The 27,544-nt window shown below is 46.5% G+C and overlaps 1 protein-coding gene and 1 long non-coding RNA gene across 6 annotated transcripts in view; one reads left to right on the forward strand and one right to left on the reverse strand.

The window, feature by feature from the left end:
- The first annotated feature begins 6,661 nt into the window (after positions 1 to 6,661).
- SLC45A4 (solute carrier family 45 member 4) overlaps positions 6,662 to 27,544 on the forward strand; it is a 64,251-nt gene continuing 43,368 nt past the window's right edge. For 3 of the 5 annotated variants that reach the window (XM_015856392.3, XM_015856393.3, XM_015856395.3), the window contains exon 1: positions 23,714 to 23,959. The gene's annotated coding sequence lies outside the window, so the exon portion shown is untranslated. Of the gene's footprint in view, positions 7,069 to 22,561; positions 22,734 to 23,713; positions 23,960 to 27,544 lie in introns of those variants that run through there. The other 2 variants (XM_015856394.3, XM_032442925.2) reach the window with 2 other exon arrangements.
- LOC146761659 (uncharacterized) lies at positions 6,979 to 16,509 on the reverse strand. The gene is made up of 3 exons (XR_014942383.1): positions 15,795 to 16,509; positions 9,107 to 13,410; positions 6,979 to 7,052 (listed from the first exon to the last, which is right to left on the reverse strand). It is a non-coding gene; the product is annotated as an uncharacterized LOC146761659 (long non-coding RNA).

Here is a 27,544-nt window from a genome sequence, read left to right on the forward strand (position 1 = left end):
AGGCTAAACCTGCACTGAGACCCCACTGAGCAGACCACAGTTGTGCATAAAGAAGGGATTGGGAGAGTTTCTGTAGTCTGTAGTCTGGCAGAGGACTATCAGAGGAGACAGGTGTAAGGTATTAGTAAGGTTAATGACATTTCATTAGATGAAGGGCTACACAGATAACGTATCCATGGCACAAAGGGGAGCAACTCTACAAGATCTCAGAACATCTATGTGTGCACCATCTCAGGACACCTGGGCTGGGAGATAAAGGTCAATGGGTAAATCCTGGTAACTCACTGACAAAGAGAGCCATCGATAGCAGATCCTCCATGAGACACCCACACACACACAAAAAGCATATAATACCAGCAAGCTGTCATCCACTAAGGAGGATCCCAAGAGACTCAGCAGATAGCATCCCTTGCTACTCAATTCTCAATTCCAAAAAGCAAAACCAGCAAAAATGTGAATACAATGAGTGATAACAGGTTTGGTTTGCATTTGGCTTTACAATTAAACCATCTTCCACTCTACAAGGTCTCATATTGTGCATTACGACATTGTCACAGGACCATTTCCTACAGCCACAACTGGTGTTTGCTTCTTCATCTTCTCCCTGGGATTCTATGATTCTATAAAACAGAGGAGAATCATCACTTCCCAGAGCCTGCTGGCTTTGCAAAGGATGTGCATGCTTCTTGCAGGAGAACACCAGCTCCCAATTAAGTCTAGTAATGGATGAATCAAAGCCATCTCAGAAAAGCCAGATAGTCCTGCTTTCCCACCCTGTAACGTCTTTGTAAATCTCATCTGAGAATGAGCCCGTGGGTACATCTTGTTACTTGCCAAATATCTGGCTTTGAGCAACAAGCATTTGTGCCTTTGACAGAAAAGCTTTATGTATTTGTTGTTGTGAACTAGCGTTCCTTACTCCATTTTGATTTCTGTGTCCACGTCACACTGCCTGGCAAATCATCTCCCGCAGCATCATGTCTGCTGAGCAAAACAGATTAGGAGCAAACATAGGAGAAATGAACAATAGATGGCTCCTGCCAGCATGGAGATGAAAGAGTGCATTTAAATCATTAAGAAAATATAACTTTGTTGTTGTTGTTGTTCCAAAGCAGGAGCTCAGTTCAGCCTTTAATTACTTCCTCACCCCTACAGGCTCCATTAGCCTGTTATTCCCTGGCTGACAGTCATAGTCCAGAAGTGAGAGCTATGAGACAGGACGCCTGGGTTGCCTCCTGAAGTCTGCCCCTGACCTGCTGTGGGAAACACATCTCAACCCAGCTCCTGATGGGTTGTGTTTGTACATTTTGAGACCAAGCCTGCCCGAGTGGTAGTTTTGTGCAGCATGCGTCACTGCAGCTGTGGTTTCCACTGCACTTATCATTATGGCACTGTAATGCTTCCTTGTCTTATAGAAGTGTCAGGAAGATTAGTTGATGTTTGCTCAGCACTGGACAGATGCGAAGAGAGGGGAAAGGTCCCCTGCCAGCTCTTCCTTCTCACCGAACAAATGTAATTCTCTCTCATGATGTTTTCAAGCTCTGCCAGGATCCCTCTGCTTGCCTTTACCTCCTCCCCCATTGTGACCCTTGCAGACCAAGTTCCCAGAGCACAGCTTCTACACTCAGCACATCTGGGACTTTCTCACAGGAGGCTCTTAAAAAGCCCTTCTTCTTTTTCACATTCACTCTGGACAAACTGGGAAGCATCCTTGCTCTGTCTTAGTCAGCCCAGCACAGCTGCAGGGCAAGGGCACTCTAACAGCAGAGGGTAAGAGAAGGAAACAAAGTCATCAGCATCACTTCAGGAGAGCAGAACACACCTGGCTGCAGTGGAGAAAAGGGGTTGAATAAATGCATTTACTTCCAGCTGTAAGCTGAATTCTGTGAACAGCAGTTCAGTCGATGCCAATAATACCCCATAAACTATGTTCCTTAGTACCACATCCATACTTCTGTTGAGCACCTCCAGGGATGGTGACTCAACCATCTCTCTGTGCAGCCCATTCCAGCACCTGACAACTCATTGAGAGAAGTTTTTCCCAAAATCAAACTTGAACCTCCCCTGGCACAACTTGAGGCCATTCCCTCAATCCTGTCACTGTTAGGCAGTAGAAGAGGCTGACCCCCAGCTCACCACAATCTTTCAGGGAGTTCTAAAGGGCAGTAATGTCTCCCCTGAGCCTCCTCTTCTCCAGAATAAACAAGCCCAGTTCCTTCTGGTGCTCTTCATAAGACCTGTGTCCACTCACCATCTCTTGTGGTTGGAGATACGACTGCTGGTATTGCAATGGCCAAAATCACAGAATGGGTGAGGTTGGGAAGGATCTCTGGGTCCAACCTTTCTTAAGCAGGGACACCTACAACAGGGTGCCCAGGACCACATCCAGGTGACCTCTTAAGATCTCTAAGAAGGAGACCCCATAACCTCTCTGGGCAACATATGCCACTGTTCCCACACAGTACGTGCGTGCTTCCTGTTGCTGAGACTGAACCCAAATCCATTCACCAAGCTCAGCAGCACAGCCAAGCAGAGCAGCAAGTTAGGCTTCTACTCTGAGAAGGAAAAGGTTTTTTGCAATACACCATGGTGCCTGGCCAGGTCTTTCTAGTCCACATGGGAGCAGTTGCCATGGTAGGAGGAAAATCTCTGAGCTGATTAGGATTAAGTGTTGGTTTCCCAAAGACCAAACACTTCACCAAGCACTTCTCTGGTGTTTTTGCTGGGCCATGCTTTGCTCAGTATGTGCATGTGGAAGTGCAAAGGGACACACAAGTTGCCTCCTTTCAAGCAGCTCTTTTGCTCAGCAGTCTGTCACTGGCTCAAACTTTGACAGATGTAAGGACAGCCCCCTCATTTTAGTTTCTAATTCTCCCCACATTTATTTTCCTGAGAAACAGAGAACTGAATGGAACAAGTTGCTCAGAGAGACTGTGGAGTCTCTGTCTTGGAGATCTCCAAAAGCCACCTGGATACAGCCCTGGACAACCTGCTCTGGGTGTCTTTGCTTCAGCAGATGGACATAGAGGTCCCCTCCAACCTCAATCATCCTGTGATCTTACATGCAATACTGCTGTCCATGCAATGAAACAACAAGGGTTCTCAAATGATTCTGGTAAGGAGGGACTATGACCAGCTGCTGTTTCTCAGAGTCACGGGGCTTAAGGTACATAGGGTGTACAATGCTAAGCAATCTGCCCTCTTGCAAAACTCAGCACTGATCATCTCTGCCAAGCCCACAAATTCCCTTTGAGCAATAATTTTGCTGCCTCGATGCAGTGATCTCCAGCCATGGGGAACCTACTGACCACCAGCTATCCCAAGTGGGCCCAAAACCTCCACTGATTAAAAACAGGAGGGCATCCAGCTAAGTTTGTTTCCAACCTCAGCTCCAGATGGCTGGGCATGGTTGGGTTTTCTCAGTGTGGCTGTAGCATTGTTTACTCCCTGGCATCTCTTTGCATTGACCTCATCCAGGTCAACTCCTTCACTTCTGTACTTCACCACTGCTCTGGGCTACAGAACACAGCTGTGCCTGGTCATTCCCAGTGGCTGAAAAGAACGTTGCTCTGTTGCTCTGATCACTTTGATTTCTCTCAAGGCCACATGTTATGAGATTGTTCCATTTTGCAGTGCACTGGTGCAATGACCTCTGAGACTAAGACTTTACCCTCAGTAATCTTGAGCATCTCCATGACCACGTTGTTCAGGTTATCTCATCAGTGCTGCTTTTTTACTTCAGTCAAACCTCCTTCCTACTTTTCAGTGCTGTCACAGAAGCCACCTTGCCTTTCCAAAGCTGATTTTGTTGACATCCAAGATATAGAAGCTCCTGCCAGGTGGGACACAGCAGGATCCCAGAGCAGTGGGAAAGCCTTAGGGGTGATCCACGCAGTGCCTGGGCTGCAGCTGTATCTCAAGAGAAGGAAAGCTAGCGTGTGAGATCTGACAGGCTCACAACAAACCCAGCTGGCTGGCACACACACCTAGCCCAAAACACCCCAGGCCACCACCCTCCCACCCTCCTGATACCATCACACCCCTCTACATTTAATTAAAAAGGGATTAAAGCAGGCTGCAGGGACGTGGGCGATGGCTGAGGTCAGGGGGTGCCTTAAGAACAGATGCCAAGTCCTGCAGCTGGTGCTGGGACATTGGGCTATCTACTGGCAATGCTGACTTCTCCAGGATTTGGGCAGGTCTCATCTGAGACCCAGGCAATGCATCCAGGCTGCTCTTCTCTTGTAGAGCTGCTCTAGGAGGAGATCTGGGGATAGGGCAGGATTAGTGGTATAGGAACCCACGGGGGACACTCATGACATAGGTAAGGTAGTGGGCAAACAGGATCATGGCACATCTCCAAAGCTTCTGCATCACACTCACTACGTGTCACCACCACAGCCCTATTGGAGAAGTTCAGCTAAGGCAAGCAGGTTCTGTTGCAACTCTGCAGGGCTGTTCCAGCCCCTCCTCAGTTCCCAAAATGGAATTATTTCAGAGCTCTGAGGCTTTTTCCACCCAGTTAGTCTCTTACCAAATCAAGCCTCACAGAAATCTCTGGAATTGTGTCTGTGGATGGGGTACAGTGCCAAGGAGATCCCATCTCACCTCCATGGTTAGCTGCAAGTCACCTCCGCAATGGTATTAACCACTAATATCAGTGAGTTTCACCTTTAAAGGAGTATCACATTCCTTACTTTGAGAGGGTCTTTTTTCATCTGTGTAGTGATCTCCAGGAGCAAAGTCAATGGTGTAAATGGGAAGATCCCTCTATGGAGAATGACAGAGATCAACAGGAAGAAATAGGGAGAAATGGAGGCAGTGTGAAGGTTGGAATTAGCTATCACAGAAGTGTCTACGTGGGTCCCTGTCTGATGCCCACCTTTCTATTAGTTCCTTGACCTTAGCATCCACTCTGCTCAGGCTCTGACCTCTCTTTTAGGTCATAATAAATGCTCTCAGTCATTGCTGCCATCCCTATAGTCCTGTCACCCAGCCTTGGAAAGTTTTCTCCCTCCACATCTTGTACTTGCCAGAAATCAGCTGATTCATCACTCTGCCTCAGGCAATCCACGCAGCCACCGATGATTGAATTACTTAATGATTAAGCAGGGCCTTAAATCTTTGCAGCACTTAACATGTATTGACTAATTAATCAGAGCACCTACCTGAGGTAGGTTAGGTTCAGTCTTGCAAACAAACATGCCCACAGCTGCCTCCTGGGTTGAAGGCAGGTCTACCATCTCCATTGCCCATATGCCCAAGGGACCTGTGAGGCACTGCCCCACTGTGTTGTAGGATCTGCTGGGACTTCAGAGGTCACAGCACTCAGAAGACCACATCCATCAATCATAGAATCATAGAGATTGGAAAAGACCTCTTAAGATCATCCAGTCCAGTCATCAACCCATCACATTTATGCCCACTAAACCATGTCCTTCAGTTGCCACATCTACCCTCTTCTTGAACAACTCCAGGGACAGTGACTCTACCACCTCCTTGGGCAGTGGGTTCCAATGTCTCACCACTCTTCCTGAGAAGAAATTTTACCTAACTTCCAACCTGAACCTCTCCTGGAACAACTTAAGGCCATTTCCTCTTGTCTTATCATTAGTTACCTGGGAAAAGAGGCTGACCTTCACCTTGCTACAGCTTCCTTCCAGGGAATTCTAAAGCATGAGCTTGACTGGGCTTTTCTTCTGCATTTTCTCTGGCCTTGAATGACTTTGTCCCATGACTCTCTCCTTTCTCCTGCCACCAATGATGATCAGAATTCACCAAGCTTATGGGCACTCCACAAGCAATGAGGTGAGCATTGGATCCTGTTGGCTTTGCTGATGCAGAACAAACCTGGTTTCCTACTCAATAAGCCTGGGGTTCTGATCCTGAGCAAACCATTTTCCTCCAATGCACTCACTTTTCACCTAGGAAAGGATAAAGGAAAGTGCTTAGGTTGGACGAGACCTTAAAGATCATCTAGTTACAACCCCTCATCTGCGTGCAGGGTTGACACCATATCAGGCTGCCCAGGACCTCATTCAACCTGGCCTTGAATACCTCCAGGAATGGGGCATCCACAACTTCTCTGGGCAACCTGTTCTAGTGCCTCACCACTGTCTGAGTAAATAATTTCTTCCTAACATCTAATCACTTAGACCTTGCACTTGACCTTGTTGAACTTCATTTGGTTCATATGGTCCCACTTCTCAAGCCTCCGAATGGCGTGGTGTCCCTCTTTCATAAACAAGTTCAGGATCCCCCATCACAAGATGTACATGACAATGCTTTACTTCCTGCCCCCAGAAGATTTTAGCATCTATCCAGGTCCCTCAATCAGCTCATGCCCTTTCCCTGTCTCCCTGTCTGAGGTTTCAGGTAATGAGACTTGAGAGATGCTTGATGGAAAGGACCTGGCAGCAGAAAGGCACCCTGCAGATCTGCAGTGGTGCAAAGCAGCCATGCAGAAGAGAGCTTAATGTGAACAACCTTGCCCAGGAAAGATCAACAGAGTCAGGGTCCCCTCTGCTTCAGCCATGTGGTGCCTGCAACAGCGAGCTATGAGCTTGAGCCAAAAGCATCAGTGTGCAGGTTGCAAAGGCAAGCTCCACAGCTTGTGACAGTACCCTTCGTGTGTCCTACATCTCACACTGCTGAGCACAGGGCTCTTGCCTACCCTGTGGCTACAACATTTGCTTGCTTTTTTAACAGCAGCATCAAAGGGAGAAGAGAGATTTCCATCCTCACCGTGAAATCTACCCCAGAAAATCCCAAGTCCTAAAGCAGAGGAACTTGTAAGCTAACACTTTACCTCTGGGTTAAAAACCATCCCATATATTAGCCAGATATTTTTATTTTTTTTTTCCCTTTCCTGAATATGTGCTGATCTCATTCATCTTGGGAAAAGCACTGGGTGTTCTCATCCAGGCTCTACCTGGCAAGCTGCACACACTGTGGCAGAGGGAGCGAACTTCTGAGCAGGCTCTGCAGTGGTGCTGCTGGGCTCCTTCTTCTTTCCTTCTGGAGCAAGAGCGTGGCTTCTTCACCTGGCGTTCCTGGGAGAGATGAAGGGTAAGTCAGCAAATCAGCTCCACGCGCCGCGAGCATCCCCTGCTTTCTGCCACTGGGTCGGGATTTATCGGCAGCCAGGCAAGAAGCATCTGCAGGGTTTCCTCCCCCAGTCTCTTACACAGGGAAAAAACAAGCGAGTGTTTTTTCATGCGCCGTATGCAGGCAGGTCGCGAGCTGTGCTAGGAGAATAAATCAATGGGGAACATTCCTGCTGCTATTTTAAACACTGAGAGAAACCGCTAGCTAGCGACACCGAATTGCTGCATTAAGCCAAGAGCAGCAGCAGAGGGATCAGCTGCCCCTATAGCAGGGAACCCCTGCATTGGTGGCTGCTTCGCTGTGTCGGTGCATTTGCTCACGGCGATGTCGCGGTGATCTGTGGGCTGCTGGATGCCCTGGTGCTTTGTTTCAGTGCTAAGGTTAAACATGAATCACAGCTGAGCTGCTCAAAGGGATCCGCACTGCTGCCTATGTGAGTGCTGCGTGCCTGGCTCCAAGGGGGGGATGCAGCTCTTGCACAGGGGGCTGCTGAAAACTGTTTCTATTTGGAGCCAATGGAGTTGTTTGCCCAGGAGAGAATGGGAAAAGGGCACGCTGCAGGCTCACTGCATCCACTGGGTGCTGCTGGAGGCAGCGTGTGAGATGAAAGGTGGCATCTGAGAATACAACACAGCAACTACTTGCATAAAAATAATGGATACTGCAGATCTGGCTGCTGCAGGAAATGTTCCCTCTGGAAATTGTAGCATACAGAATGAGAAAAGCAATTATGTGGGTTCTGCTGCTGCTCTTTTTTGTGGGGTTAATGTGGGAAGAGGATGTTTGCTGGCAGGTAAATGAGGCAGCCTGGGAGGCCAGGTACGAGGAAGAATTAGCAGATCAGGCTGCTGTTTGGTATCTTCACCTCACAGCATCACACAGATCAATGTGATCTTGTCTTACTATATATATCTATATATATAAAATAAAACAAACTCAGGTACCCATTTGGAAAAGCCTATACACCACAGTGATGAGCACCACTGAATCCAGTGCTGGTTGTATGCCAGGCCCTTTGCAGAAGCATCGTTTGTGTAAGCAAAACTGCTGTTGGAGGAAAAGGTTCAGTTACAGGGAGGGTTTTTTGTGCATGAATTGGGGAGAAGAGGGATGAGAAGAGGTGAGAAATGCTCTCTGTGCTCCCCAGCCTGACTGCAGCTGGTCAAACATAAAGATTTATCACAGCTGTGATGCCAGGTATGATGCAGGGCTGTGCTTTTAAAAATAGAAGCCCAGCTGGATTTAATGTGACGATTACTTCTGGTGCTTTCAGTGCTCACAATCTCATGTGTCTCATAGCTTGTTTCTAAAAATCTGTTGTTGGATGCCCACTGCTACTATTGATGGATGTAGATTGATCCCTCCATTGTCTATGAATGGAGGGATCAATCCTGTATGGTCATTATATCCTACAGGGCTGGCAAAAAAGGCTGCCTAGGGAGGTGGTGGAGTCACTGCCCCTGAGGGCACTCACAAAAAGGGTAGATGTAGCAGGGAGGAACGTGGCTGAGAGCAATCACGGGCCTGAGTTGATGACTGCACAAGATGATCTTTCAGTCTTTTCCAACCTCAATGATTCTATGATTCTATTAGACCTCGCTTTTGAAACCAAAGAAGTTGAGTGCCGCAGGCACTTGTAGCAATGGTTCTGATGATTTTAGCCTTTCAGATTACAGGAACTGAGCTCAGAATAACATCATTATTGCTGGAAAGGCTGGAGGAACAGTGGTAGGAGAGTAAGGTTATGCTTGGTACACAAGGGAAATCTTGCAGCTCTCCAGCTTGCAGGAGCCATTCTTGGTGAGTTTTACTTTCAGTTTTCATCTGAGATAGAAATGGAGATGCAGCAAAGGCAAGTTGCTTTCAGATGGATCCAAACACCAAGGAATCAAAACTAGGTGAGGGCAAACATTTCCAGCATCCCAGAGCAACGGGAATTAGTACACATGCACAACAAACACCTTGCTAGCAGCTGCATGCCATGCAACAAAACACTAACCTGAACAGCAGCCAGATCATTTTTTTCTATGCTAATGCACCATTCTTGAGCAATTTTTCCAGCACATCCCACGCAAACAGGTTTTCCTTGAACGCCACACAGCAGCATTTGCCAGGTTTTCTTTTCCTAATTGTAAAGGCTCAGAGGACTCTCAGGTACCACTTGGTGTCTGTGCTTTGGCTGAGTAATGGGAGACATAGCCCCTAGAGGGCCCTGGGACCAAAAATTATCACTGAACCAGTGAGGGTTTCATTGATCCTATTTGACGTCAGCAGTTCTGTTGAAGTCAAAGAATCACAAAAGGGCTGAGGATGGAAGAGACAACTGAAGGTCATCTGGTCTAAGCCCTGCTAACCTACAGCAGGCTACCCAAGTCAAGACCCCAACATTCCACAGAGGTCTCAGACCTTCAGCTTGGCACATACAAAGAAATCTATTAATGTGTCCTTCCTATTTTAATCACAGCCCTCCCAGGAAGGGCATCTTGATTCTTTGAAGTTGACATACACTGTAGAAACTGTGCTGATGCTCAGGTTCACTCAACATCAGCTATTAATCCATGGGATAGTTTGCTAGTTTAGCTATCTTGGTGATCAAAGGGCCATCAAGGAAGCATGGACTGTGTCTTTAAGGTTCTGGGTATAACTGAAGTCCCACATATTTCCCAGCTGGCTCAGTGTAGCCACTCTGAGTTTGAGGCACTTTAAAAACAGACAGTTATTAAGGCCTTATTTAACCGAATTAATCAACCTCAGCTGTGTGATGGTGCCTCAAGGGCAGCCAGGATGCCAACACACAACCTCAAAGGTTTAAAGAAGAAAAGGCTCTGAGGAGACCCGATAGCAGCCTTTCAGTATCTGAATGGGGACTATAAGAAAGGGACAGTATAGCAGGGTATTTTGTGACAGGAGAGGGGGAAATGTTTTCAAACTGAAAGAGGGGAGATTTAGATTGGACATAAGGTAGAAGTTTCTTACATTAAAAGGAACAGGTTGCCCAGAAAGGTGAATGCCCCATCCCTGGAGACAGTCAAGGTGGGTCTGGAAGGGGCTTTGAGCAACATGACCTAGATATAGATGTCCCTGTTCATTGCAGTGGAGCTGGACTAAATGACCTTTAAGGGTCCCTTCCGACTCTATAATTCTATTAAATCTGTTTAATAGTACAATTTTACAAGGGAGAGAAGAGCAAACTCTGTAGTTAGGCACAGGCAGAAAGATCACTATCCCTGTGTAATACTGGAAGCAGGCAGATCAGCTTGATGCATCTCTTGTATATGTTCTTTCAGACCTACTTTGGAGTATTTAACATTTTTAGCTAATTGTTAGGCACAGAAGTTTCTGGCTGGGATCACAACCATGTCTTTAGCTGGGGACTCCTGTATTAGAATCCCGTGTTCATGTGTTCAGGAATGAAGAAACAGTGGCAACTGTTAACATACTCCACATTTCTCATCTGAATATCCCAAGCACTTGAATCTCTCCTCAGCGCACAGCATTAGGCTGCAGAGCAGTCCACTATCAGGAAGCTTTGGCAGACGCGGCAGGGAGACTGGAAGCTCTTGGCATCCACTTTGACAGGTCCATTGTGCCGAGCAGAACAGTGGCCTCTTCTGCAGCCGGGCAAGAGCTGTGGCTCTCCACACGTTGCACAGGCACAAAGGCCTGCAATTGAGGGAGCCAGGCCCACGTCGCCTCTTTGTGTGTAGTCTGGGCAGACACATCCAGGTCACTCACTCCAGACAGCATTCAAGACCTGAATTTTGTTGTCTTCCAGTTGCCTGGAGGGGAGATTGGTGCCTTGGCAGCAGATCCATTGCAGTCCCTAGGGACCTTGGAGCATGGCCGGAGCGTGTGGCAGCTCAGGGACTTGGGATGGGGCCACCATGGCCTGCTTGGATGTGAGATGCCTCACGCACGACCATGGTGCCTTTAGGGTTCATTTGGGCATGAAACTCATTCCTCACTGGCTGAAGAGACATTCAAGGGCAGGTTTTAGCTGCAGCTCACCCTCTCCTTCCTTCTCCCTGTACTACTGGTCTTGGCTGTGATACAATTAACTCCTAGGAGAAGCGGATGCAAAAGGGGATGAAGGTCATCCACGGCCAAGTCTATAGTTATCTCTCCCCATGCCTTGGAATACAGTATTCAAACTTTGGGAAGTGTTTGAAAATGGGTAATTGAGCAGGAAAGGCAGTAATTTGGCAGCTATGAAAAGGAAAGGCAAGCTTTATCCATGCCCTGGAGAGAAAGGGAAAGGTTGGCGGAGCACAAGGAAGGAGACTCAGCCATACTTCTTGTCAGGCTAACAGGAAACACGATGGCTTGATGATGGCTTTTGTGTTTACAGGTCAGCTCACAGTTCTATATGCCCCTCCTGTGCTTACTTGCATGGCATTTTTATGAGATGCCGCTTGCACCTTTGAGAAGGAATAAAAAAGCATGTGATGGTCCATTCTTCTAAGAGATCTTGCCTTTTCTTGGTCAGCTATCTGTCTTAAAAAATACTTTTCTTTGCCACCTTGGAGAGAGAACTGAAAGTACAGGAACAGCTGAAAAAGATCAACATGCTGCAGCAAACCCGACACCCTCTGCAATACCTGAGAGAGCAGAAACTTTGCTTGCTTTGTTTCTACACAACCGATCAATTGAAAGCAGTCAGTGGAACTCAGTGGGTTACCACGTTCCTGCAGGGTGCTGGGGCGGCCAGAGTGGAACATTTATGCTTGACACATACACACACAGACTGTCTGATGAGACTTCAAGTCCTCCTGCTGGCTCATTTTGGTCTCAGTGAGGAAACGCCTATTCAGAGCTTGGATGGCAAAAAATGCTGTATAAAAAAAAAAAAAATCCTCACAACCTGCTCCCTGGGGACTGGGAGTCTCCTGTGGAGGCATCATTGCTCTGACAGTGAAGAAAAACAAACTATGATATGCTCTGATATGATTAAAAATAATATAATGTCTCATTCTCTTAGCCATGGGTGGGGTGTAAACCAGGTCTGAACTTCCCTCTCTAGAAACACTGCAGGTTCAGTCTAGGGTTCAGTCTAGAATCATAGAATCACAGAATCATTTCAGTTGGAAGGAACCCTTTAAAGATATCTAGGCCAACTCCCCTGCAATGAACAGGGACATCTGCAGTTAGGTTCCTCTCCTCCAGCCCCATCCTACACGTCTTTCTATAGCAGCAGTTCTGCACATATTCCTGAAACTGAAAACCAGACTTGTTAGGCTGATACTTTATTCCTGGACAAGCTGATGATCATCCCCTCCCAGGCACGTCAAGCTGCCTTCTTCACATTCAGACAAGCTTCTCCCCTGAAATTTTGTCTTCCTGCAGCATCTGCATCTTGTTCTGCCTTGTTATCTTCCTCCTTCTTTATTTCTCTTTCATACACTTCCTTAATTCCCTCCTCTAGACTCTGATGGGTCACACAGGCATGTGTGTTCGATTCTTTTTTCATGTATCACTCATCCACACAAGCAAATTCTGCATCCTCACTGCTGCTAAGAGCATCATTCAATCGAATGATGCAAATCCTCTGATACCTTTTGCCCTTGAGGTCTTTTGCTTAGACCTTTCTCTCCTACATCATCCCATTGGTGTTTAATTAATTAATATTTAAAGGTTAGCTTGGCTAAAACTGAGTTTTCATAGAATCACAAAATATCCTGAGTTGGAAGGGACCCAGAAGGATCAGCATGTCCGACTCCCCCACACCATTCCCTCTGCTCCTGTTGCTGTTACAAGAGAACAGAGCTGTCTAGTGCTGCTTTGGTGCTGATGATGCTCCAGCTACTGTTGCTATAAGGAGAAAAAAAATCAAGGCAGAACTGTTCAAGATTTGAGTTCCTGAAAAATCTGTTTAAATCAGCTCCAAAAAAATAAACAAGGTTAGAACATGGATGGAAAATCCTCTCCAGATCTGATGCTCAGTGAGTGCACCTCTGACAGCCAGTATTGTATTTAGTTACCGTAGGTGCTGCCTCTCCTCTGCTACCCTTACTACCTGTACCTTCCTACATAGCACTTACCTGCCCGTTGCTTCTGGCCAGGGGCTGAGAAAAAGGCTCAAACCAAGACAGAAGCTGCCCATGCCCTTATTTGTTAGGACAAGGAGCCATCAGAAGGAGGAAGCTCAGGAGAGAATCTAGGGGGTGGCACCTGAGGGACAACTGAGACCCCATCAGGACAACTGCCCTGATGCCAGCCCCAAGGAAGCCTTAAAGTAGACAAGACCACAGAGCTCTCAGGAACTTCATCTCCATGCTGTCAAATCTATTCCATAGTCCTCACCCCCTAAAAAAAGAAAACAAAAGAGCTGTGAATACAATAATAGGGTGTTAAAAATGGGAATCGTTTATAGAGGGAGACCAGCGTGCTCTGCTACACAAGAGCTGCATGTCCTGGAGTTCCTTTTGATGTAAATGTGTGAAATGACACATTTATTGCAAGACTAAAGTGTAGCTATGGCAACATGATTATCAAACGGTTGCATATGGAAGAGTAAATCCATATAGGTTTCTGTCTGGTGAGATTAATCTACCCAGAGACAGGGCTCAAGGCTCAGGCTCTCTGTGTCCTAAAGAAATCAGCTCCAGCTTTGAGCCTGAGATATTTTCCTGTTTTGCATCCAAATTGTCTCTGTTACACCTCGAGCAATCGTCAGGCTGTATTCATAGGCTCACCACGTGAGAAAACAAGCTGTGCAGCCAACGGCACCATGCTCAGGGCATTCCCCCACCCACGGCACATTCATGTGACAGAGATCCGGTGACATCCGAGGGGGAAGAGCAAAGCTGGCAGGTTGGCACTCTCACAAACTCCAAGCACTGATCTTCTTGGCTCTTTCTCACAAGCAGGGCACATTGATTTTCTACAGCCACCAGCTAGGGGCTGAGCTGCAACATTGCAGGTAGGAAAAGTCCATCTCATCTCCTGCCTTCTTCCCTGGGTACCAGGCAGGCACTAGAATAGGTTGCCCAGATTTACATCCCTGGACATCTCCAAAAGCTGCCTGGACATTGTCCTGTAGGTATCCCTGCTTGAGCAAGGGTTGAAGCAGATGGACCAACTATTTTAGGCAGAAGCCTCAGCATCCCTCTGTACACAGCAGGTACCTCCACAACAGCACAGTGAGCAGCTTCATTGGACAACAGACCTATCCTAAAATATCTAGTGAATTCCCCCATGCTGTCAAATAGGAATTCACAGGATAGCTTCCTCGATAGGATGTTCCTGTAGTTAATTAACCTCTGAACCTTATTTCCAGTGGGAAGGTCTCTCATTTCTGTCTCCAGCAAATGAGTCCTGCAGCTCTTCACACAATAGATGAGGGAGCTTGCTAAAACCTGGCACCTGCTGCTGCTGCTGCAGGTATTTCTGGGCACTGATCACCATCCCTTTTAACCTTATCTCCTGTGAGCCAAACATAAGCGCGGCTCAGGAGGTTCAGGTTGGCTATTAGGAAAAAAATTTCTTAGAAAGATCAGTGAGGTATTGGAACAGGCTGCTCAGGAAACTGATGGGGTCACTGTCCTGCCCCTGGAGGTGTTCAAGAAGTGAGTATATGTGGCACTGAGGTTTAGTGGGCACAGTGGTGGTGGGTTGATGGTTGGATTAGATGATCATAGTGGTCTTCTCCAACCCTAATGATTTTATTCTGCAGGAGACTGAGTGTCTGATTTTTTGGTTAGCCATGAATTATTGCTCAAAGAAAGGCGCTGCCACCCTGCTGTTAGTACTGCCTGACACTAAGCCCACAACATGGGAGCATCACTGCGCTGCATGACCACTCAAACCATGCCATTGTGGCAGCTGCCTGCTCCCCAAACTCGCTGTCTGCTGCAGAGAGGAGGCAAAGCTGTTATCTGCATCCTCTCCATGTCACGCTGCCCTTTGCAGTCCCTTGATCTCTGTAACCGGAGTATACTAATGGGAGTGCCAGAGCCTGAAGTGGCTTAAAGCCATTTTGCTCATTGCTCGATGAGTGGATGAGATCTGCAGGCACCGTGCAAGTCAAGAGCTTTCCGCTTCCCGCAGCAATGAGTACACCAATCGGCCTGCCTTGTTTAGCTGCTTTTATGAATGGAGCTAGAAAAAAAAAAAGCAGATGCTGTGAAGTTGTTGCTAAGAAGCTTTTTCATTTTTCTTTTCCTGCTGCCCTGACTGCCCCAGCCAATGCAAGCGCCAGCGTCCTGAGCGCTGTGCAGCCCTGAAATGAAGGAAGTGGAAGGGACAGAAGGCACAGGTTCCCGCGCTGCGCTCAGCAATTACACAATCCTGTATCTGCAATTATTTCTGGCAAGGTTTATTCACCTCGTGGGAGACTTTTGGAACAACATGGTGCTTTTCTAGGGAGTGTCAGTCATCGGGCGAATGTGCCTTCCAGAACTGCCTTTCTTTTTTTTTTTTTTTTTACTATGTAAGTAATTGTTTCTTTACAGTTTGGTCTTTGCTTTTTAATGACTCACACTTTTACCTTGTCAGCTTTCAACGCAGGCCCTGCCCTCCCTTACAGTGCTACAATCCTCCCCGCTCTCAGTCACCGCATTGGGTCACCCAGGGTAAAATGGGGAAAGATGAGAATTCCTTCTGCCCGTGCCATCTGGATGTTCAGCTCACCAGGGGCTGCTTCTGAGGGTCTGCAGTGAGCAAGCATTAAAAGCAAGGTGCAGGCATACCTCTGATACATGCAAATAGAAGTTGGGCTGCGGTTTGGGATGTGGAATCCAGATGCATTTTTACAGAGACAGCGACATGCTCCGATCCCCAGCACAGCTTCTGTGCCAAGCGTTTCCTTTCTCTTCCAGCCTCCTGCAGTGCAAAAGTGCTCTTCAAAATATAAGATTAAACATTCAGAAAATTACTTCTTTAGCTTTAAATGCCATGAAAAATGACCGTACGTTAATGAAGGGCTGGGCTGTGTGTGTGTGTGTGTGAGCGTAGCTTTTCCCCTTTTGCTCCCCTCTGAAAAGGAAAGAAAAAAACAACTTGAGGCAGAGAGCAATTATGGAAAATTTCAGGCTGAATGGTTAAAGCGTGGCCAACTTGTAAAGTAATTGGAAACACAAGGGTAGAAAGGGAAGTGTTTGGCAACACGAGTATTGTGCTTGGGGATGAAAGGTGCTATGTGACTGGAGGACTCCTTTTTTATTGCAAGCTCTCCTCTCTGATATGTTAATTGTGTTTTGCTTGATCCCTTGACAGTTCATTAATTTTTGCCCAATTGCAGGCTGTCGAGTGCAGATAAATTCCAGACTATTATGGGAACACCCTAGAAGTTTGTATAGAAAGGAAACTCACTGTTTCCTGTATCATCCTTCTGGGGATCTTGAAAGAGTTCACAAAAAACACTTAAGCGAACTTTCTTTGCTGGATAACGGAAGGAAAGGAAACTGTGAACAAGCAAACAGCACTCAATTCCATGAGACAAGAGATACTCGTAGGTCACTGCAGAGAAAGTGAAGTCAGTGACTGCAACACACACACACAGGCACACAGAAACTATCTAATGGTACTCCCAAAATAATGGGAATCTCTGCACCTGTGCGGTGTTTATGATCCGTGATCTGTCCCAACAACACGTGAAGTCTTTTAGATGACTCTTGAGGTTCAAACAATAGAGTTGAAAATGGTCATGGATCAGCTGAATAACTTCTCTTTTTTCCTGCCATGAACAGCACAGTGAGCAGAGGTCTGTTATCACCAGCCTCGAATTTTTTGTCACATACAGATTGAAAGCAAAAGTGGGAACAGCTGCACGCCTTCCTAGGGCTGGCTTCAAGTGCAGAATTCACGTGGAGTTCAGGGGGCTGGGGCCAAACAACTTCAGGAGTGCGAGTGCATCCTCCATCTCCAAGACAGAAATGCCCCATCCCTGGTGGCATTCAAGGCCAGGCTGGATTGGCTCTGAGTAGTCTGGTCTAGTGGCTGGCGACCCTGCACATAGGGAGGAAAGGAGAGAAGGGAAGCTGTACAGCAGCATCTCATCTCTAGGAAGTGAAGCTCAAAACAAACCAGAGGAGACGACAGAAAGCTGATACCCCCTACAAAAGAGAATCGCTCCCTCAGAAGAGGGAGATTCTGTGCAGCAGAGTATTAAGGATCAATACCAAAGGGCTAGACTGACAGGTCACTTCCAGAAGCAGAAAAGAATACAAATTTAACTCATAAACTCATAGAATGGCTTAAGTTGAACTCAGTTTGATGTCCCAAAGTTCCTGAATTCTTCACTGCAGTTCTCCAGCTATGTTCTATCCACAGCCCCACCAGATTGCATTGAAGGGTTATAGGGAACACATTGCTTGCAAGAGCTCCTGATTTGCACTGTTGAAAAATAAACCTCCAAAGGGAACATCACAGGCTTGTGAGACCTGTCAGAAGGGAGACAGAGTGAATTGATGGAGCCAGCTGATAGATGGTAAGAACTGATGTCTGCTCAATACCTGTTGTAGAGCTTCAGAGAGGATTTCTGTCTCCAAGGGTGCTGACTGGAAAGTTTTGAAAGGCATAAAGGCATTTATGAAAATATCAATTATGAAAACATACTTTTTTTGTTTCTGGCAGGTTCTATAATGCTTCTGGTCTGACCAAAACCACTAACGAGAAAAATAAACTTTTGCCTGCTGGAAGAAAATGTTTTGTTCACATTTAGAACAAACCACACAGGCCATTTTTGCTGATTACTTGATGACAAAAACCAAGTCTCCCCTAAACCATTTCTTCTGATCCACTCGCAAAGTTCTGCACAGCACCGGTGCTTCCTTAGGGAGCTCGTTAAAACACCCTTGCTGTTGAGAACTTTCTCTCCTCTCAATTTTGTTAACTTATTTATTGTAAATCATCACGTCATCTGCTCTGCATGCTGCAAATCATCTCCATTCAAGCCACCACCTTCTGAAGTTCTATTCCTCAAGCATTGGAACCCCCAGCCTCCTTCCCCTCATGGTTTTATCCTCCTTTCCCACATGGCTTTATCACCTCTGTGCTCTGGCCCAAGTGAAAGCCAAAATATGCTTTTGGAGAGCATCTGTCTGCACTCAGCATCGAGACATTGACAGGCCAGAAAAGAGGGCTGGGACCCACGTAGGGATAAAAGATCTTTACTTCTACTCTGAAACATTCAAAACAATTTCCTTGCTTGTGTTGAGGGAAGTGGTTTAGTGAGAACTGATGGTGATTGGCAGACAGTTGGACTGGATGGTCTTGTAGGTCCTTTCCAACATTGGTGATTCTGTTGATTCTAGATACGGGAAAAGGGAAAAATTATTGAATGCTATTTAAGTGAATTATAGAACTTGTGAATCTGTCATTTTTCATCCACCTTTTAGGAGAGGAAAGTAATTGAAAGCACTTTTAAAACCTCCGCATTCTTCAGGGGATTTTAATTTCCCCTCCAAACAACTGTGGACTTTGGAAACGCATTGCATTTTTTTACCTCAACGTTTAAAATGGCTTTATAAGAAACACTCCGGGATCTGCAATTGTTCAGTAGTGCTTAGAAATTCAAGCAGTTAGAATGAAAATTGTTTGCCCGATTCCTATCGGTTTCCCTGTCACAACAACAACAACGGTCTGCTCAGGGTTATTCCTCAAACCTGGGTTGCTTAAGTCATTTAAATAGATTTCTATTTCAGAAACAAAATGAGAGCCAAGAAATTTCACAATTAAAAGCTCGAGGGCTCTAAAACTTGGCTTCACCTAAGACTCTTAACATTGTTTTTATTATCTTAATCACTAGGTGTTTTTTTTTTTAACATACTAATTTTCCATCCCATTACCAACCGGTGCCAATCCAACTTGCTTTTCCATCACCCAGGTGAGCGTTACTCATGTTTGCAGGGATATCGTCAGTATGACCGTGTCTATTTTTGTGACTGCTTGTGGACCTTCGCTAACACTGAGTCAGAGCTAGAGAAGCCATCAGCTTAGATGCAGCCCCTTGAGTTATACCCCCGGGGTTCTCCAAAAAATACAGAAAACGCCGCTGCTTTTCCATGTGAAGTTTTCATGACACAAGGCTAAACAACTTGAAACTATGACCACGCTGGGACCCAGGATATTGCAAACACTGATTAGGTACAGCACCGATTAGGCAAGGGAGAGATAAGTCACAACATGTGGTTGTAACAGGCCCCAGCAAAGCAAAGAGTAAAGCAAGACCTCCAGGAAGGCTCTAGAGTCTTCAGGTCCCACCTCGGTGATCAAAACAAACGTGCCCAGTAACACCTGCATAGTTCAAATTCAAATAAAAGGCTGCAAGACAAGAAGATGGTATGAACAACAGTGAATGGTCTGTTAAATGAAAGTCGTGTTTTCATGTCTAGATCTATAGATTATGCGTTGTGATCGGATTGATGGTTGGACTGGATGATCTTAGCAGTCTTTGCCAACCTTAATGATTCTATGATTCAGATAAAAGGCAGCCTGCTCTAATGGTTGGCGACCCTGCACGTAGCAGGGGGGTTGAAACTAGGTGATCTTTGAATTCCTTTTCAACCCAGGCCATTCTTTGATTCTGTGATGATATGAGTTTATTCTGTGCTAAGCTAGATGAACTGGCTATCACCTTATTTGTAAGTTGAACCCAGGAAAGGTAGTTTTGCTATGTGAAAAACTTGTATCTTGGGTGAAAGTTAAGTTGAAAGACTGATTTCCATCGGCTTTCTGGTACACCGCATGCAGAGGAACCTTCACAGCGAAACATTTAACACAGCTCTCCGCCCTGGGTATTTTTCTGTATTCACCAGTGTAAACTGGCAGTGATTCTGAGCAGCTTTGACCAGGGTGAAGCTAATGCGAATGAAGTCACTTCAAAATCATCTCAGACTTAACCAACCTCCTGTATTACAGGCGTTGGTTCAAGGTTTTGGTTCTTTGCAAACCAAATGCGATGAAAATGTATCCATTTTTTCAATTTGGCTTTGAGCAAAAATAGAGAGACCAAAGTACAAATATCCCAGTGCAGAAATGGAAACCTTATAAACATCGTCGTCATGGTTTAATATGAGGCGGCTCGGAAGGAATACTGACTAATCCCGGCTCATTGCCCAAGCAGAGAGAAAAAGAGCAAATAACATACAAAAGGAGTTCTGGTGTCTCCATTGCGAGGGAAGAAGTGACTGAACTACCAAGTCATGCAGCTCTCAGAAGCTGTCTAGCAGCACTTTAACTGCTCTGGGTGCTTATGTAAGGATTGAAAGACGCTGTTCTTGAAGGCCTGTCAAGTCATTCCTTGTCAACTCTGAACTGCACTGGAGCTTAACGCCTCACAGTTTTACTGTGAAGATCACTATAGAGCACATCAATTAAAAAGGCAGGATAATTTTGCTGCTGTTAACACCGCTTTTTAGCTGTGCAAACCAGGACAATAATGAGAAGGAAACTTCATTCTTCTAGACACGAATGCTTCAGGGACCTCACAAACAGCAGCAAGAGCAACGCTGCTCATGACCTCGTATCAGCATCTCGCCAACACAACTTCTAGGAGCTTGAGACTCCACTACAAGTCATTTATTTTCCATCTGGGAAAGGTGTGGGAAAGCTCCTGCTCTTACTCCAGGTTTCAGCCCAAGAGATAGGCTCTGCCCTGTTTGCTTAGGACTGCTGACATTGCTCTAGGGTGACCTGAGCCAACTGGCCCCAGATGGGTAAACTCTGGGCACAAAGTTTCTACACAACGCTACTTGGCACTGAGAATTCAAGCTCACAGTCAAGTTTGGCTTCTAGAGGTAATTTCGGTGAGCCAGAAAATCTGCTTGTCTGGTTCACCGCCATAGCATCGCACAGAGCATACTTCCATCCGTGGGACCTTCTTGTAACTTGTCTAAGTGTTAAAAAACGTCTTTGGTTGGCTTGGCACAAGTCTACAGCCCTTATCTGATAGGCAGAAACTGGAAGCATCCCAATGCTTTTAGGGGGGAAATAAAAGCATCAAGGGACATGAGTGATTTTACACAGGCACTTAAAGTTCCAAATTAATGACAATGTGTGTTGGGGAAGGGTGGGAAGAGGGAAAAATGACAGTTTCAAGCTCAGAGCACTGTTTTCCCATCAGAAACGAACCAAACACCCTTCTGTGAGAGATACCCCAGGGATAAATTACGGGCCAGACATGTGAAAAATCGAGACTCGTTTTTCATGTTATTTGCAAGTATCCTGGCTGGGAGACATCATCTCTACTCAGGTCTCCCAAATCTATGGCCTCTCCTTACCAGGAGACGCCACTAAGAGCTGGCTGTGTCACATGTCACCAAGTCTGAAAGCCAGTCCAAACAATCCTGACGGCTTCTGTCCATCCAGAAGATAAATTACCTTGTTAAAGTCCTGGCTTTCAAAGGATTTAGGCGCAGCAGCAGTTTCAGGAGGTTCAGTTTAATCTAGGAATCCCTGCCTTTCATGTAAAGCAACTCACACCAGATCTGAAACGCTGGCAAATAGTCAACTAAATCCATTATTGCATGATAATGCTCAAACATTTCATTAATTCCTAACCAGCTGTCCTCTGCTCCCTTACCCCTTTCATCACACAAACATTTCTTTAACTGTCTGAGGGAGCGGAGAGGGGAGGATCAGACGCAGCTTTGTAAAATTCCTTCGCCCGCATTGCCTGCAGCAAGTTATTTCTTTTGACACGCATGTAAAATAATATTGGGGGTGTTGTTTGTTTGGTTTGGCTGCATGGCCAATTTTCGTAACAGTTTTGTAAGCCTCGTACCTGCGAAATGGAGGAACTTGTTGATGATCCTGCTGGCTGGTTAATTAACGTTGGTCATTAGATAGGGAAGACCACTTGCTCCAATTTCTATGCCAAGAGAGAGAACATCGTGTAGAGAGCTGCAAGGCTTTTAGGGAAGGATATTGGTCTCCAGTGTCCTATAGAATGTTTAGAAAATGCCTGCCAGACAGACCAGTGTGGACAAGGATCAGCACCCTGGGGGTTTCTCCAGCTACATGACCCACAAAATAGAAACCAAAAAAGCATTATAAGGGAGATCTGAAGGTCACTCCTGGATGTTTCCTTAGCTAAAGTGCCTCAGCCTACACCACACTGCCTAGGGAGAAATAACCACCGAGAAACACCCTGCTGAGCAGGCATCTGCTAAAAGGCAGACCATTACAGATGCCAAGGTCCCCAAACTCACTCCCAACCAAGGCTTAGGGGCTTTTCTCACATTCCCACAAACACCAGTCCCTCTCCTGCACGAAAGCAGCACACTCCTGAACCACAGCTCCGTGTCTTGACAGTCGTGTCCAGCGCACATCCACAGATCTCATTTCATTTCTCCTCTGCCAAGACTCAAGGATATGTTTATTTATTATGGATTAAATATTTGGAGTTGAACAAGAGCCTTAGAGGGAAGAGGTGGGTCTATTTCCTCGGATTTCTTTTTTTCCATCCCTTCACTCTCTTTATAACAATTTGGATATGTATATATGTGTTTTTTAGAACAAAAACGTTTGCTTGATGGAAAATTACCCTCTCTGGCTCTCAGCTCAGCGAGTGGCTGAGAGTTAACAACGCTCAAGTGAAAATCACAAGGAAATAAAATGGAGAAATATCTGGACACGTCTGAACACGTCTGGCCATAGCCTGAACAAGTCTGAGACGTCAGGGCAAGGTAAGGAGCAAGTTTCACCTCAGCGGAAGGCAAGAAAAGTAAAGTGGTATCTTAATGTGAGGTGCCTAAACATCACGTAGCCTTGGGTTGCCAAGGTTTATGGGGAATAAAAAAGCACACTGCAGGTGTAACTACACAACGTGAGGTGGTGCCGTCATTATAACGTTTATAAACTTCTTTAGTAGGCTAAAAAGTAAAAGAACAACCCTCCCTTTGGCTTTGTGAGTCCTCGCTAATCGTTAATGCAGCAAGCTGTGTATTGCTGTGGCCACACATGCTACCGAGTCTGAATTAGTCTAAAAATACATTGAAAGTCACATTCTAGAAACAAAATAATGCTGGTTTTTTTTTGTGTTTTTATTCTTTGGGGGATGCAGTCACTGTGTGTGTCAGGCTCAAAGTTAATACTGCCCATGGATGCACACAGCAGTTCATTTTGCCTTCTGTGGGGTTTCCTTTCTCTCCCTCCCCAAAGCCTGCAATGCTTTGTGGTTTATTATTCATGATCTGCAGGGAAAGAAGTTCACAAGAGGATGGGGGGGGGGGGGGGAGAAAAATTGTTTTGGAACATATACTGAACAGCGTGTCAAGGAACAGAAAACAATTACACTTAAGCAATCCGATGTGCATTTATGCAATATAACGTGCATTCGACAGGCCGCTCACACGCTACCTCAACACGTCCCCGTTTGTGTAATGAAAATCGGAGCTATTAAGGCTGAGGGACTGAAGTAATTCAGGTTATATACATGTATATATTATATATATATATAAATATAGGCTCTCTCTGGAGCTCGCCGTCCCTCCCCCGTCCACCTGCTGCCCCACCTCCCACAGGAGACAACGTCCTGAGGGGGGACTCCGGTCGCCCCCATAGCCCGCCCTCCCTTCTCCATAGCAACACCCCCCACCCCAAAACACTGGAACCCTCTGCCCACGCCCCCTTAATGCATATTTATGACCACCCCCCCAAGTGCAGAGGGGTGGGGGCGTGAAGGGGGCGGAAGCGGAAGCGGGAGCGGGTTTCCGAGGAGCCCGGTATAAAGCGGCCGCTGGTGCCCGGTGTCGGTCGCTTGTGCCGCCGTGAGTGTGTTCACCCCTTTTCTTCCTCCTTTCCCCCTCCCCACCCCTCCCGCCGGTCACAGCGGGTACCTCACGGTAACGTCGCAGCCTCCCCCCCCGTCGCACGGAGCAGGTCCCGGGTGTAGGGGGAGACCCGGGGGAAGGTAAGAAGGAGGTGGTGGGGGGGGGGAGGCTGAGGTAATGGGGATGTGAGGGAGGTGGAAGGGGGGCGTTGGGATGGCTGAGATATGGAAATGTGAGGGTTGGGGAGGTTTAGGTGTTGGATGGGGGTTATAGAGGTGAGGGTTTAACTGAGGAAGATGGAGGACCTTGGAAATGGTGAAAGGATGTGATGAGGGGGATGATGGTGTGGTGAAGATGAGGAGCTGGGGAGGTTGTGAAGGAGATGTATGTGGGGGCTGTGAAGGTGGGGAAGGGTGATAAAACTGGAGGGTTAAAAAGGTGGGGTGAGGGAGATGTGGGACAGTGAAGGTCAGGAGGGGTTGGTGAGATCTGGGTTGTGAAGGTGAACTTGTCTGGGTGGTGATGAAACCATGAAGGTGAGGGACGGTTGAGATTTAGGGTGAGGGGGATGTTGGGGTTGTGATGGTGAGGGCTTGGGGTGATGAAGTGTGTGACCATAAAGATGAGGAAGGGTTGGACAGCTGTAAGGTGCATGTTTAAAGTGTGGGAAATAAGGCATTATGAAGGGTTAGGGAGACATTAGAAGTGATTTAAGGTTGTGAACATGGGGTGACTCACAGGGATGAGTATAATGTGCAACTGTGAAGGTAAAGAAAGACTGGGGGAACTTAGGGTTAGAAATATGTAGGGTCATGAAGGCAGAATGATGGAAACGTGGGGTGAGATATGGGCCCGTGAAGGTCAGGAAAGGTTGGTGAGAGCTTGGGCTGTGAAGATGGGGTGAGGAAGCTATGGAACTATGTAGATGAGGAAGAGCTGTGGGGTGAGGGATGGGGTGTTATAAAGGTGGAGAAATGATTTTAGGTGATGTGGGACCATGAAGGTCAGGAAGGGTTATGGAGATTTAGGGTGAGAGATTTAGAGCTGCGAGAAGATGAGGGAAGGGCTGTGGGGTGAGGACTTTGGATGAGGGAAGTAAGGTGCTGTGAAGGTCAGGAAGGGTTAAGAATAGGGTGAGGGAGATGTAGGGCTGTGGAGGTGAAGAAGGTGGAGTGAGGGGTTGGGATGACTGAGGTATGGAGCCATGAAAGTGATGGAAAAGCTGGGGAGATTGGGGTGAAGGAGGTGTGGAGTTGGGAAGGTGATGAATGTGGAGTGAGGACTGGGGATGGAAGAAATGGGACCATGGAGGTCAGTCAGGGTGGGTTGGAAAGATGTGGGGCTATAAAGACCATGGATGCAGGATGAGGATTTGGGGTCATAAAGCCATGGAACTACAGAGATGCAGAGGGAGCTGTGATGTAGGATCTGATGAAGGAGGTATGGAATCATGAAGGTAAGGAAGAGTTGATGAGCTGCAGGTAGAGGGATGGAGTTTTGTGAAGGTGAGGAAGGCAGAGTGAGGATTTGAGGTGAGGGAGACAGGGACCATGAAGGTCAGGAGGGGGTTGGGAGTTATGGAGTAAGGGAGATGCGTCTCCTGTACACAGTTGCAAAGGTGAGAAAAGTGTGAGGCTGGGAAGAGGGGAAATATGGTACCATGAAGGTGAAGAAGGGTGAGAAGCTGTTGTGAGATGATTTAGGATGAGGGAGGTAGGAGTCAAGGGAAGGGAATCTTAGGGAGACTTAAGGTGAGGGAGATGTGGTGGAGGGGTGGGATGAATGAAGGTGGTGTTTCTGGGGTAGAGCATTGAGTCCTAATGAGGTGAGGATGGGGTGAGAAAGAGGTGGCTCCTGTGGGGTTCTGCTGGAAAAGGTCTTGACAAAGGGCCTGAAAATGGAAGTCTGTTTAGTTTTCTAGACTATTAAACTTAAATAGTCTGCCATTTGAATAATTCCATGTTTAATCTGTAACCTGATCGCTGTGTGTGCCATAAAACAATGGAGTCTCATCTCACCTAGTTTGGTACGGTGGGGGGGGAGGAAGAAGAAGAAATGATTTAGCACTTAACTCTTATAAATCTCTCCTGGAAGCTGTAGCTTTCTTTAAGATCACGTTGCCAGGGACTTGCAGCTCTGAGATGCCTGCACTTAGCACATCTAGCAGGTGTAGGAACTGCTTTTGACCTTGAAAATGACTCTCCCATTGGGACAGTGTTCCAATGTAGCAGGTCCAAGCAGGTTGGCATGCTGTGGTCTTCATAAATGGAGGAAGAAAAGGAAGGATCAAGAGAAGACCTAGCCAGGACTCCAGGATGCAGGGAGTGAGTTAATGTTGCTGCAGTTGGCTATTGCAGCTAATGGCAAATGGGAAGGGCTAGAAAAAACATTGCAGGATGTTGAGTGTTGGATAGAGGAGGCAGTTTCTCCTCCTACTGCAAGATGTGAAACGACAATGGTAGGCAGCACTGAAAGTGGAACACACACAGGGATAACTGCAGCATTCTGAGAATTCAGAAGGAGAAATCACTGTTACAGTGTATATCCTTGCTGCTCTGCAAAGTAAAACCTGCTCCAGTGTGATTTGCGTCATGTTTTGCTGCCTTGGTTCAGACAGCGCTACTAAAATATTTAATGAAATATGGCTCGAGCCGGTGCTTGAGGTCAAAGAAAGCGCTGGTGAATACTTGCTGCTTGCCTGTAGAGCTTGAGCTGTTCTGTAAATGCTTGGCAGGAGTGGTTGCTGATGTGCTGTGACTCTTCTGTTTAAATGCAGGACCTGCAAAGCTTGTGTGCTGGGTTGTTGTTTTTCCCCCCCACAACATTATTGCAAAAGATAAGGTCTTCCTCGTTCGGTTTGTTTAATGATTATACTGGGTTGGTGAAATGTTCAACAGGCCTAAATGTTCCCCTCCTAAATAAGGAAAAGTGGTTTCAGATAAGAGATAAAGGTATTTAGTTGGCACTTGGGCTGTAAACGCTTCCAGAGGTGTTTGGTGGGTTGGGTTTTCTTTGCCACAGGGTAACGGTACCTTAAGCTGCTGAGAGTGCACCCTGTAATCACTATGAAAACTGCCATCCTTTCCTTGCTCAAATATATATATATACATATAGCTGAGGCATTTCCAGTAAAACCAAGAACGTATGTTTTTGGAGATAACCCTCTTGCATAATGTGTGAGCTCCTGCAGGAGCTGCTGCTTCTTGGGAGTTGGGAGAGGAATGAGCACTATCTGCTGCTGTGATCTTGTTTGGATGCTATGGGGACTGCTTGCACTCCAATGCAAAACACATCTCAGCTCTGTGTTCTAAATCATCTGGTATACGCTTCACACTTGTCAGCTTAAAGCAGTGCAGTAGTATATGGGAGGATGGATCTCTTTTGCAGATGGACTTCATTGGCGGTGTGAAAGTGTTGCCCCAGAAAGCTCTTCATATTGGCTACTGCCTTTATTCTTGTTCAGGCTCTGACAAACTTAGAGAAAGCTGAGTTTGGACCCATCTTGTAGGGCTGTGACCTCAGGTTAATTACCTTTAAACTCACTCCAGTCTTGGCTTCACTGACAGTTAGGAAGTTAGGGCTTGGTAACTTAATACAGCTCTGCTTGTCTGCTGAGGCTGGGATGTGTAGGGCTCTACCTCTGTATTGCTGCCCCTCTACTTCCATGCTGGGTGGAAGCAGTGAGATCCTTCACATCTCTCATCACAAGGAGCTGCAGCTGGCAG

The sequence above is a fragment of the Coturnix japonica genome, chromosome 2, assembly GCF_054131305.1.
Source record: "Coturnix japonica strain WE chromosome 2, WE-NBRP24, whole genome shotgun sequence".
Lineage (NCBI taxonomy): Eukaryota > Metazoa > Chordata > Aves > Galliformes > Phasianidae > Coturnix > Coturnix japonica.